Below are 14,083 nucleotides of genomic sequence, written 5' to 3' on the forward strand. Positions count from 1 at the left end.
CACGGCGGAGTATGATGCCATCTGTTCATCTGTCAGTTTCAAAGCAACGAGCACGTCCTCCGCTTCTTCGCCCATGGCCTAAAGTAATGTGTTGATGTGCGTCGTCTCGTCCAATCCTGTCAGACCGGAAATGAGTCGGTAGCGTTCCCACCAGCAGTGCCATCGTGTCCAATCTTCGGGCTTGCGGAAATGGAGCTTTGTCGGCAGTTCCACGGCGAGCGGGTTGAACGTCATTCTCGGAGTGCCGCTCTCGCGCTCTTCGTTCGCACATCGAGTGTATGGCATGACGCTGTGACCGCTTACGTTGGGCTCGCTGTCCTTCTGGGTGTCACGCTGCGTTGGTTATCCCGCCGATGACACCATGTGGTAGACGTGGCCGGTATAACAAGCAAAACTGTTTATTTATACATCAGGTAATGGCGCCCGTTTTCGCTCTGCTTGGCGCGGTCGCCCATGCCGGGGTCTCCCGGCGGTCCGCCTGGTTAGCTTGCCGCTTTGGGCGCTGTCGTCAGTGGCGCCCACAACACTGCGGATACCTGAATCATGCCGTAAGAGAAAGGTGGAAGGTGGGAGTGAAATTGGAATGAGAAAAAGAAAAGCCTTAGTGGAGGGCTACGTAGTAATTTGGACTACCTGGGGATATTTAACGGCGAGAGTTCTTCCCTGATGGGGCTAGGGCAGGTAGGTCACCGCCGCTTGCGGAGGGGGCTAGCCTGCCACCAAATTTTTATCTGTTGTGGGCCATCATTGCACCCGCCACCGCTTCGGTGGTGGACGACGTTGCGGCGCGCGTCTTTCTTTCCCTCTTCCTTTTCTTTCTTCTCTATTTTCTCTTCTGTCTACACGAGGCAGCGGAGGTGGCTCAGCTACAGAGCCAGTAGCAGGCCAGTGCATTTTCTTCTTCCTACAGCCGCAACAACAACAACATAAGAACGCTGACATCACACAGCAAACGCTTTGTTTTTGAGGATGTCCGCTGGGTAGACGCAGCATGTGGTTCAGACCGTTCGGTAGCTGTGGCCTACAATACAGCAGCCCCCCCCCCCCCCCCCTCACTCACTTCATAGACCCTCCCTGTAACTCGGAAGAAGCAGGGAAGTGGCTATAGCCTTAGCAATCGCGCAAACAGATGCGGCTTACATACTTAGCGACTCCAAAACAGCTATACTTCACTTTGCCCACGGACGCGTCCATCCTCTCGTGTGGCGAATATTGAGAATGTACACCCTGCATTCTGACAGGCGTATTGAGCTTATATGGGTGCCGGCTCACTCTGGCAATCCCGGAAATGAGGCCGCCGATAACATAGCCCGAGGACTTATTAGCCGGGCAAATGGCGACCCATGTCGGGATTTCTTGAGGAAGTGGGCACATACAATTTCTGAACTCACACAGCAAGCACGCCTTGCCCGTCGACTCTACCCCCTTCCCACTCCCAGCTGTCTCCCTCCAACAAATCCTCTGGAGGCGTCTTCAAACCCGAATGCTTCTCACCCCCTCAACGCCTATCCTACTACCGACCCGTTTCCCCTCAGTGCACTCTCTGTGGAAAGTTGCACGCCACCTTGGACCACATTCTTTTCGGCTGCCCTGCCGATCTTCCCCCGCAGGGACAGCCCGCCATCGGATCATGGGAGGAATGGGAGGCCCTCCTTACGTCGCAGGACCTGGACATCCGAATTCGCTGTGTGGACCGGGGTGCCAGTGCCATGGCCCTACGTGGCCTGGACACATGCGCGTAATGTGAGGGCCGTGCGGTGGCCCTGGGCCCTTGAAGGGCCCAACTCGCTCGTGAAATGAAGTTTTTTCCTCCTCCTCCTGTCCGCAGACCATTTCCGCAGGCCGTGTCCATAAACTCGTGTCCACAGCAGTTGTAATTTCGAAGTGGTCTATGTTAATGAGTGGTGTCAATCGATATAGGAGACGTAATCTTGTTGCCGAAAAATAATTCGACAGGGAAGGTAAAAGGTAACTATTTACATGCAAAAAATATAAATGTCCACAGAAGCTGTAACTGAGAAGTGGTAGAGGTTAATGAGTGGTGTCAATCGATAGAGGGGGGGGGGCGATATGTTGTGTCCGAAAAATAATTATCAGTAAGTTTCCTCATGTTTCATTCGCTCATGTTTCCAAACTGGTTGATGACATCAGCAAAGTTACCGGTCCCCTCTTCCAGAATATTGTTTTAGTATCGGAATATACTTGAGAGAATAATGATCGTTCAAAAGAGGGTTCTAAGAGCGATTGAGGGGTATTATGGTAGACCACAACATTTGTGTACTGCACCGTTATTCATCAAGCATGATACGCTAAAATCCACTCAGATTTATTTCCACTTGTTAAAACACATCCAACGGCACAGGCTACATGCGTCAATACCAGATCCTAGCCTAGCGAGGTACGAACCCACAAGCAACTTACCCCTAAAGTTCGAACTAACTACGGCAAACGAACAGTAACCTACCAAGTTCCCACTGTTATTACAGGCCCAAACTTAATGTTGACTACTCTGCTAGAAGCAACAAATTCAAACGTAACATTAAAGCATACCTAATTGCGAACACTAACATTTCAAGATTTCTGTATGTTGATCTTTACACTTTGGTAAAATTTTCTTGGTTGGAGCAAATGAATCAATCGCCTATTTAGCAGCTTATGACTGGATGGCCAATTATGATTCTGTTGTATATGTCTGTAATGCGGTTTATTTCGTTTTTTTGTATACTTCTTTTGCTGCTGTGGTTTCACGTGTGTAACAATCTTTTGGCGGCGTATGCGTTTATTTATTTGGCTGGTTTGTGTGGTTTAACGACCCAAAGCGTCTCACGCTATGAGAGACGCCGTAGTGAAGTATTCCGGAAATTTCGACTACCTGGGGTTTAACGTGCGCTGACATCGCACAGCACACGTTGACAGATACTGCGCCTTTAACTTCCTTTGAACCAATTATTATTATTATTATTATTATAGCCCCCGCCACAAGCGGCGTTGACCTACCAGTATCAGCTCCGTAGGGCCAGAAAAAGCCACCCTTCATTGGGTCATACTGTCGTGGATGCCCCGCGGGGCTGGTGCAGTGGTAAGACGTCCGACTACTGCCCGGATTGCCCTGGTTCGAACCCGACCTCGGCAGCTGCGTTTCGATGGAGACGAAACGAAGAGGCGTCCGTCTGCTGTGCGATTTCAGCGCACGTTAAAGATCCCCAGGTGGTCGAAATTACTCCTTAGCCCTCGGCTATGGCTCATCTTTCTCTCTTTCCACTTTCACTCCCACCTTCCTCCGTTCCCCTACGGCGCGGTTCAGGTGTCCACCGAAAAAAAAATGTACCAACCAATCAACCAACTCTCGTGGACATGGTGTGTCTTGCTTCAGCGGCGTTCTTATTGGGCGAGGCGAGATGCATCCCTACCATCTGCAACGAAACACTTAACCCCGCCGTGGTGGTGCAGTGGTGACACCCGCCTACTTTGCCGTAGTACCCGGATTCGATCCCGACCGCGACGGCTGCGTTTCGATGGAGGCGAAATGAAGAGGCGTCTGTGGGCTGTGCGATGTCAGCGCACATTTAAGATCCCCAGGTGGTCGAAATTGCTCCGTAGCCCTCTACTACGGTTCCTCTTTTTCTCTACCACTTTCAGTCCCACCTTCCTGCCTTCTATTACGGCGGGGCTCAGGTGTCCCCATAAAAAAGTGCGAAAGATACTGCGCCCTCCTGTGAACCAATTATTACTTATTAACGAAACACTTGAACCCGCGCTAAGGAACGCCACGCGACAGGAACGATGTAGCTCTAGGAAGTAGTAAAAGAAAATGCACGCGCCTGCTACTGGCTCTGTGGCTGAGCCACCTCCGCTGCCTCGTGCGGACAGAAGAGAAAATAGAGAAGAAAATAGTGGCTTAGCTTGGTTAAGCCTGGTAATTGTGAAAGCAATAGCTATGGCTACGCCTAGGTTCAGCTGGTGGTGTAGCTGCTTGTGGTGCTTGCGGTTATGCTTATTGGTATGCAGTGATTCACTCTGGCCACGGCATATGGTTACACTATTTATTGCGGGGTGCTACCTGGTTATTCTTTGTATAACTAGTTGCGAGGCAAGGAGTGCCATGGCTGCAACATATTTGGTTGTGGGTGAGGTTAAGGCAGAGTATACAACTGTCGTTCCGGCACCGGCTGCAACGGCATTATTTACGCCAATAGAAATGAAAGCATCCCTGGACACTGCGTTGGTTCCACCTGCCGCTAGGCCACCGCCTATAGCATCGAACATTGCACCCCCGGCGGTAGCTGCGGTAGGAGCGGGAGTTAGGCCGCGGTTGGTAGCTACCGCCTCGCTAGTTGACGGCGCGAGTTGGGGCCCTGTTTTTGCGGCAGATGGGTTGAAGTCACACCGGCTGTTTCGCTAACTCACGGAGGGAGCGGGAGTTAGGTTGCGGTTGGTAGATATCGCCTCGCAAGTTGAAACGCGAGTTGGGGCCCCTGTTCTTGCGGCAGATGGGATGACGTCACTGCGGCTGTAGCGCGCCCTCACGGAGGCAGCGGGAGTTAGGCCGCGTTTGGTAGCTACCGGATCGCGAGTTGACCGCGCGAGTTGGGGCCCCTGTTTTTGTGCAGCTGTGTTTGGTGGCGCGCCAAAGGTCACTCTAAAGGTCATTGGTAGCTACCGCATCGCTAAGCGAAGGGCTGAAAAGTAAAAAAAAAAACTGATTTATTTATAGGAAGGGAAAGGCGCGGGAACTGTCGCACTTGTTTGCTGTGGACACCGCAACCGCGCCGTAAGGGAAGGGAGGAAGATGGGAGTGAAAGTGGAAAGAGAGAAAGTAGAATTGCTTTCGCAATATAAGAAGAGGGAGAGGAAGACGCGCTCCGCAAAAGCCGCCGTTCACCACCGAAGCGGTGGCGGGTGCAATGACGGCTTACAACAAATAGAAATTCGGTAGCAGGCTAGCCCCGCCGCAAGCGGCGATGAACTACCTATCCCAGAACCATCAGGGCCAGTAAGAGGGGGTTGGGGAGGTGGTGAAGGGTAGCAGTTCTTGGCCCCACGGGGCTGGGATGGCAGGTCAACGCCACTTGCGGCAGGTGATAGCCAGCCACCAAATGTTATCTGTTGTAGGCCGTCATTGCACCCGCCACTGCTTCGGTGGTGGAGGACAGCTGTTGTTGCGGCGTGAATCTTTCTCTCCCTCTTCTTTTTCCTTTCTTCGCTATTTTCTCTTTTGTCCGCACGAGGCAGCGGAGGTGGCCCCGCCGGGGTGCTGCAGTGGTAAGACGCCCGACTACTGTGCCGGAGTACCCGGGTTCGAACCCGACCCCGGCGGCTGCGTTTGATTCAGGGCGAAACGAAGAGGCGTCCGTGTGCTGTGCGATGTCAGCGCACGTTAAATATCCATAGGTGGTCGAAATTACTCCTTAGCCCTCCACTACGGCTCCTCTTTCTCTATTTACACTTTCACTCCCATCCTCCTTCCTCCGCGTACGGTCAACACCACCTAGACTACTCAAGGCCTCTCCGCTCCTCCGTGACGTCATCACACTACGACGAACGCGGAAGCTGCGCGCTGCTGCGCTTTGCTGAGAGCTTATTCTTGTTTCACTAGAATTGTGGTTGTTGCCGCATGCGAAAATATTCTTTGGTGTTTTAAGCTCCGCCCCGCCGGGGTGGTGCAGTGGTAAGACGCCCGACTACTGTGCCGGAGTTCCCGGGTTCGAACCCGACCGCGGCGGCTGCGTTTCAATGGAGGCGAAACGAAGTGGCGTCGTGTGCTGTGCCATGTCAGCGCACGTTAAAGATCCCCAGGTGGTCGAAATTGCTCCGTAGCCCTCCACTAAGGCTCCTCTTTCTCTCTTTCCACTTTCATTCCCACCTTCCTTCCTTCCCTTACGGCGCGGGTCGGGTGTCCACAGAGCAAGTGTGACAGTTACTGCGCCTTTCCCTTCCTGTGAACCAATTTATTTTTAAGCTCCGTTGTTTAATAATAATAATAATATTAATAATAATAATAATAATAATAATAATAGGAAATGATCATAGGAAAGGAAAGGCGCAGCATCTGTCACACATTTCTGTGGACACCTGAACCGCGCCGTTAGGGAAGGGAGGAAGGTAATACATATCTTTTCAGTCGGCTGCAATATCGCAAGTAAACGTCTGTATATTCGTGCAGCGGATTTTCTAAAGAAGATTAAAGTTTCAGGAAACAGCACATAATCTAAATGAGTCTATGAAAAGCCAGCAGCACAGCTTTTATTGTGCCAGTGTTAGTATAACGCTACGGATATAAACATAGCTTCAGCAAGTCAGCTCTATAAATGCTGGGACATTCTTGTCTCTGCACTCGTTTTGGAAACAAATGGGAAGAAAGTTTCATAATGCTTTCATAGCACTCAAAACATGTAACTCTACGATCAGCAGTGGACTTCATTTTTGGCTCCAGAATTGATTTCAGCTCAATAAATACGTAAAATGTATCGAATATGAAAGTATTTATTAAAAAATACTCTCGAGAGGCACTTGTAGCTGGACCAGAAATATACGCTGGGCAGTTTGGGAGTATGCTTGGTACTGCGTCAGGTCGAAGTCGTACCAGTTTCAGCTTAGCTTCAATCACTTTTCCTGTCTTCGCATCCACGTAACTTGTTTTGTCGACCATATCCGCAGGCTTAAAGGGACGCTCGCAGGGCTGAAAGTAAAAAAAAAAAAGAAAACCCAGCAGCCCTATCTTTTAAGGTTCTAATGATCGCAATTTAGTTTAAAGTCCGCGCGCACTAAATATCAGTAATACTGTGTCTCTAAGTCACATTCACGTAGTATAGAATAAGGTTCGCACCATACCTATGGAAACTTTCTTTTTTAAGGCGGAAGCCTTTAATGGATCATACTGTCGTGGACAAAGTGTGTCCCGCTTTTGCGGCAGCTGTCACATGGCGTTCCTCGGTGTGCGTTGAAGTGTGGAATTCGGATGCAGGAACGCTAGACAAGGTGAGACTTCTGGAGGAAAGGCGCAGTATCCGTCGCACTTTCTCCGAGTGTGCGTTTGGATGGTACGCCATCGCGATCCTGTTGCGTGGCGTTCCTTGGCGCTCGTTCAAGTGGGGGATTGCAGATGTCAGGAACGCTAGACAAGATGAGATTTCTCGGGCTTTCGCCTTCCACTACTTACTAAAGTCCCTCGTTATTGTTAAGGTATGTATCACGTACACATAATCTCGGAGTATCTATGTAGCGTTAATGATGCAAAGAAGTTGTCGATAACAAATAGTAAAAAGGAATATTTGCCTTACCACCGATCGCTTTCCTGGTTTATTCGGCACGATGGATGGCTTTTATCCACTGAGCCCCACTTCTCACTGGGTCCGATGGGAACGTGAAGACTCACTGTATCCCCACCATCATAGTTTCCGCGGCACCGCGGTACACAGCAATGCCCAGGCATTCTCAAAACGTGCACACTTGATGAAAACACTGCAGCATCAGCGCAGACCTGTCACCGCCACTCATCCAGTGCTTATTTCTAAAAAAAAACAGCAAAACGTTTGCGACACACGTTGCAGAAAGGCGAAAGCTCGCACTGCAGTTGGAGCATGAACAACACCACCTAGACTAACCACTCGAACCCCTCGCACCCATCTCCCGGATATGCGCCGAGACGGGAGACGACGAAAGAGCTCCGTCGTAATGTGATGACGTAGGCGCGAGGAGGAGGAGGATATGAAGAGGCCTTGGTACGGTGTGGTTGAGGTATCCGCAGAATACAAGTGAGGCAGTTATCGCACCGTTGCCTTCCTATAAATCAATTAAAAAAAGACAGCGGAGGTGGCTTTGACTCCCGTAGTCGGCCAGGAGCCGATGTAAGTGAACCTAGTGCCTCACCATGGCCCCTCGCCAGCAAATTGAGGTTTGGCAGTGGAACTGCAGGGGCTTCCGTCGCAAGCGGGGGAACCTGCAGTTGCACATACAAAATCTAGATAGTAAGCCGGACATTATAGCTTTGCAGGAGGCTAGCGGCTCGGTTAAATTACCGGGATTTAAGACATTTACACCACCAGAGATTGATCGAGGGGGCGTATCGAGCGTCTTTACGGCCATGCTAGTCCATCGTAACACCACAGTGATTCAGCATACCATAGATGGCAGCAGGGAGGACTACGTCCTGCTGGAGATTTTACCCAAAAGAAAAGGCGATAAGAGTCTCTTTGCTCTTAATGTATACTCTTCTCCAAAAGATAAGGGGGTGGGCTTGCCAGACCTCCTGATAAAGACGCAACGGCTAGCGGCTAGGTCTCAACTCATCGTGGTGGGGGATTTCAATGCACCTCATCCGGAGTGGGGCTACATCCGAGCCAACCCGAAGGGAAATAAACTTTGGCAGGTTGCCCAGGACCTGCGATGGACGATCTTGAACAACCCGCTATATCATACGAGGATAGGCAACAGCGTGAGCATAGACACCTCTCCAGACCTCACATTTGTGAATGGTATCAGGGATGCAAAGTGGGTAAACTCGGGATAGCCACTGGGAAGTGATCACTATATCCTTTCCACGATATTTAGTGCTGCTAAGCACAAAGACAAGGTGAAAGGAACTCGAGTGACGGACTGGGACCGATTTCGGGAAGTCAGGAATGATACAGTGACCGGGGAAATCGAGGACTTAGGAGCCTGGGTTGAGGCACTCAAGCAGGCCGTGAAGAGTACCACAAAAGAGGTTCCAGCGGAGGAGGAGGGCTCTACGGCTGACTCCAGATTGTTACACATGTGAGAAGCACATGCGAGTCTCCTTCGGAGGTGGAGGAAACAAAGGCATAATGGTGTGCCCCGTAGAAAGATGGCCAAGTTAGAACGAGAAATCGAAACGTACACATTGGAGTTGCAGTGCAAACAGTGGGGGCAGATTTGTGACCGGATGAATGGGCAATTCGGATGCAAAAAACATGGCAGTTGTTGAGGCACCTTTTAGACCCGACGGCAACCAAATCTGCGCAGAAGGGGCAAATGGCTAGGTTAGTGCATCGGTATCAAGGCACGACTGGGGAGTTTATACATGAACTCCGAAGACGTTGCATAAACGCAGAGGCGGGCGGTTGCTTGCCGGATTACTCAGGAGAGGAAAACCTTGAATTAGATGCAGACTTTACGGTGGCGGAGGTGGAGTTTGCAATGGGTCAGCTTCGTACCACGTCAGCAGCGGGTCCGGACGGGGTTACTAATAAGATGCTGAGGAACCTGGATTTCAAGTCAATTGGGGCACTCACGAATTTGATGAATAAATTTTGGGTGGCCGGGGAGATTCCGCCAGAGTGGAAGCATGCTAGGAAATACATTTATTCCTAAAGCAGGGAAGAAGCTCTGCATTGAGAATCTGCGTTCCATCTCGCTAACGTCGTGTTTAGCCAAATTGATGGAGCATGTGGTCCTGAAGAGGCTTCAGGGTTATGTAGAGAACAAGGAGTTGATACCTGAAACAATGATTGGTTTCAGGGCTAATTTATCAAAGCAAGACGTCATGATACAGCTAAAAAAAGACGTGGTTGATCCTGAGTACGGCACGGGAACCAAGGCTATCTTGGGACTCGACCTAACTAAGGCCTTTGACAATGTTACCCATGAGGCAATATTGAGGACCCTATCGGACATAAGACCGGGGGGTAGAACCTTCCGGTACATCAGATCGTTTCTGTAGGCTAGGACTGCGGAGATCATAGTCGGAGAAATGAAATCGGATCCCTTCCCATTGGGGGGCAGGGGGACACCGCAAGGGTCGGTATTATCGCCGTTCCTATTTAATCTCGCATTGATCAAGATACCACCCAGGCTGCAAGGAATATCGAGACTTAAACATACATTTTATGCGGATGACATTACTCTAGATTCAAGATTCAAGATGCAAGTTTATTTTAACAAGAGGCAGTGACGCACATTTGGAAGAAACTCTACAGCACGCGGTGGATATTGTTGAGGAGCTAGCAGGGGAAGCAGGACTCTCGTGCTCTCAGCCCAAGTCCGAGCTTTTTGTGCTGAGGGACAAGCCAAGAGGGATACATGCGAGGCACTATGTGCCGCCACCGCCTTTAGAGGTCAAAGTGTGGGGGCTACCGGTCGCTGAGGTCCAAACGATCAGGATCCTGGGTATGTATCTGCAGACTAACCGGAAAAATAGCGAGTCCTTGAAAAGGCTTAAAAATACGGTCAATGCTACCGTGAGGCTAATCAGGAGAATCGCTAATCGTAAGAGAGGTGTTAAGGAAAAGGACTTGTGTAAGCTGGTACAGGCGTTTGTGCTCAGTAGAATAGTGTATGCGACGCCTTATTTGAAGTTGGACGCGATGGAAAAAGGCAAGGTGGAGGCTATGATTAGACAGGCATATAAAGTGGCCCTTGGGTTGCCTCACAATGCGTCTACCGAAAGGCTGCTGGGATTAGGGGTGCACAACACCCTAGAAGAACTACGGGAGGCGCACTTGGTGATGCAGCTCGGTAGGCTTTCAAAAACAAAAGCAGGAAGGGACATATTGGAAAGGATCGGCATAGGAGTTGACGCTCCAGCTGGTGACACTAAAATTCAGATTAGGCGGGAAATGCACAAGGGTTTGTACATAAAACCTTTGCCCAAGAACATGCATCCAATACATCACGAGGACCGCAGGAAGGCAAGAGCCAAAGCTTTACATGTTAATTACGGGAAGTACAACGGGGCAGTATATGTAGATGTCGCCGAGTATAAGGACAAGGACGCATTTGCAATTGCGGCGGTGGACGGGCGGGGACGCTTGATCGCCTCCGGATCAGTCAAAACCCGCTCCCCAGAAACTGCAGAGGAAGCGACGATAGCACTAGCTATTACTAGTAGTAATGCTGACTTGATCTTCAGCGATTCCAAAACAGCCATCCGAAATTTGGCGAGGGGCAGAATATCTGTCACAGCGGCGCGATTGCTGAATCGGGCCACGGGGCGAGGGACTACGGAGGCGGAAATTGTCTGGGTACCAGCACACTCTGAGAATCCTGGGAACGAGGCGGCTCACATGAATGCTCGAGGTTTCGTCAGCCGAGTAGGTGAGCCGGACGTTCCAGGAAGGTCCACGAGAGATGGGCTGGTATCCTTTCATGACATTACTAATCATTTCGAACTTGAGCGGAGGATTTACCCACCCCAAGACAAGCAATTGGTGAAGGCGCAGGAATGCGTCTGGCGACGATTGCAGACTAGATGTTTCTTCAACCCATACGTATTGAGCAAAATCTACCCGGACATTCAGCCGGAGTGCAAATGGTGTCAGGAATTAGCAACCTATGACCACATATTATGGAGCTGTAGCATAGCACCGCCACCGGCGGATATTATGCGTGATCCTTCCCTCGAGCAGTGGGAGGCCGTGTTGGCCAGCTCAGACCCGATCGTCCAGACCAGGGCCGTGGAGTGGGCCACCCAGGTCGCCGTCAGCCATGGGTTGATGGCTATCTAACACGGAATCATCCATACATGCTCTCTGACGAAAATAAAGTTTTTCCATCCATCCATCAGCTACTGAGTAGCAGACCCGTGCATTTTCTTTTCCTTCTTCCTACAGCCACAACAACAACAACATCAGGGCCAGGACCAGCCACGTTCTGTCCCACTCCGCCCAAACTCACACATGCTGAGAAAGTGTGACACACACTGCGTCTTTTCTTTCCTGTCAACTCATTAAATTATATGTAGCACTGCGACGAATGCTGACAAAAGGCTAAGGATGGAAGACAAATTATAGGATAGTAAGGGTAAGCTCTCGCAATTCTCCTCTTAAGAGACTTCTAAGAGACCCTCTAATTTTATTGGCAGTCTTGTGGGCCTAAAATAAATGGCACATATTCGTCTGCGAGTATGTCTATCGTGATTGAGTTTTTCGAAAAGGGATCAGTTTTGCAGGATTTTTTCTGGCCAAGAGCATTTGGCCGTCCTGGTATTTCAAAATTTTGCGCAATCATTCAATCGGCGTGCGTGCATTCAAAGTTCACTACACCAGCGAAGCTTAAAGAGGAACCGAGAAAACAATTTTAGGCCTCATGACCTCTCGCATAGTTGCGGCACCGTGAAAGACGGCATGCAATCCGCTTCGCCGATCAGAAAGGCTGGGGCATACGCTAGTCGGATACCGAAGCGGCACCTTGCACCAGTTCCGATCTAATATGACGAGCGTAAAGTAGCAGCAACGATACATACAATTTTACGGTAACCGATAGAGCGGTCGGGTGCCGTTAGTTGTGATTTTCATTGAACTGAGCAAGAAAACAAACTTCATCTTCGTTGAAAATAGCACAATTTTGCCTGTCTGCGTACATTCTGGACGACGTGCATTAAAAAGAGGAACTCTTCAGTTGCTTCTTTTAGCTGTGGCTCATGCCTCCCCCGCCCCTCTCCCGTTTAATATGTCACCGTCTCTTATGCAGGTATCCTGAACAGGATCCTCCAATTAGGCACTAAAAAGAAATGTGGCCCAGATGGCATACATAAATCCTTCCTTGTCCGCTATTGGCTTTAGCCAAGCTGACACCTAACAATAATCTTCTCTAAATCATTGTCCACTAGCGCTGATCCCACCCCTGGAAGCTCGTAAAAGTAATTCCATTGTACAAATCCGGTAGTGTTCAATACCTGCAGAACTGCAGACTTATTCCTTGCCTGTCGATTCATGCAAGCTACTAAAACATGTTATTTTAAAGACATCTTGGAATTCTATGAGAGCCTTGACATCCTAAATAATTACTAGCATGGTTTCCGTGTAGAATTAAGCGCCACTACCCAACTACTCGAATTTACGCATGAAATTTCTCAGTCGCTAGAGCCAGGTGGAAAAGTTGACGGCAATTTTGTTGATTTGTCCAAAGCTTTTGACATCGTCCCATATCCAAAACGTCTCCGCAAACTTGAATCTATTCTAAATAATCCTTCCCCGGTTAAAGTTTGATATCCAGTTTTTTTATCAAGTGTTCTGAGTCGGTACATTTTAACTCACCTACTTCCTTTCCTGTTAGTGTGTCATCAGGTTTTTCATAAGGCTCTGTTTAAGGTCCACTTCTTTTCTTGTTATGTGTTATTGACCTTCCACACTGCGTATTCGTTCGAATCGGCATTTACGCTGATAAATGCATCCTGTATCACAGCATTCACACATTGCTTCACTATGAATTGCTAAAAGACTCCTTTCCCTTACAGAAATCCCATATCTGCTTCAGATATGGAACATATGCTGCCAGATACAAATATATAAGGCAACAAATAAGTCCTTATCTGGGCCAGATAAGGTCGTATATGTGCAAAATGTTGCCCTTATATGGCTCAGATTTGGCCATATCATGCAACATATAATCCATATCTGAACGGCTAACGGGACCTTATATGGCTTGATCAGGGGCATATATGGTATCCTCGCGACCTTTTGTGGCCGGATAAAGGGTATATATGGCATCGTCATGACCTTATATAGACAGACCAGGGCATATGCCTAGCATCAACAGGACTTTATATAACCTCATCGGGGCCTTAATTATGTAGGCGCCATAGTTATTGTATATTAGCAATATATGGCCTTCGTCTACCTTCTGCAAATATCCAATATTGGCATCATGTGGTCGAGTTTCAATTTTTCTACACTATGCATGGCCTGTGTGTTAATTGTATCCAATTTAGAAAATAGCTGCGACTCATATTTCAAATATTCTGCAGATTTCGCTGCACTATAGTTATTACACCATGTGTTCCTTAATCCAGGAGGGCGCTGGGTTATAGCTACATGCTCCTCTTTCCGCCTACTAACTCGCATTTTCATTTAAAATGCGGCCGCAGTCAAAAGCATGGTCGGTTAAGTTGAGGATTCAAAATATCAAGAAAATGATGGCAGTTCAGTATACGGCCCCCTCCGCGCTGTCAGACGGTGACTCATCCTCAGAGACAGCTGGCGGTTGCTTCGTCGAGGGCCGCAGTGGCTAGGCAGTGACTCCTCCTCTCCCGCGTTCCCCTCTTCCCTCTCAGACAGCGGCGGCCCCTGCGTCGCTGGCTCGCATTTCATCTCTCCTCCTCGCTGCCACGCTCTATACCGCGTAGGCC

This window comes from Amblyomma maculatum, chromosome 4, assembly GCF_055883805.1.
Source record: "Amblyomma maculatum isolate TAMU_Amacu chromosome 4, ASM5588380v1, whole genome shotgun sequence".
NCBI classification, from domain to species: domain Eukaryota; kingdom Metazoa; phylum Arthropoda; class Arachnida; order Ixodida; family Ixodidae; genus Amblyomma; species Amblyomma maculatum.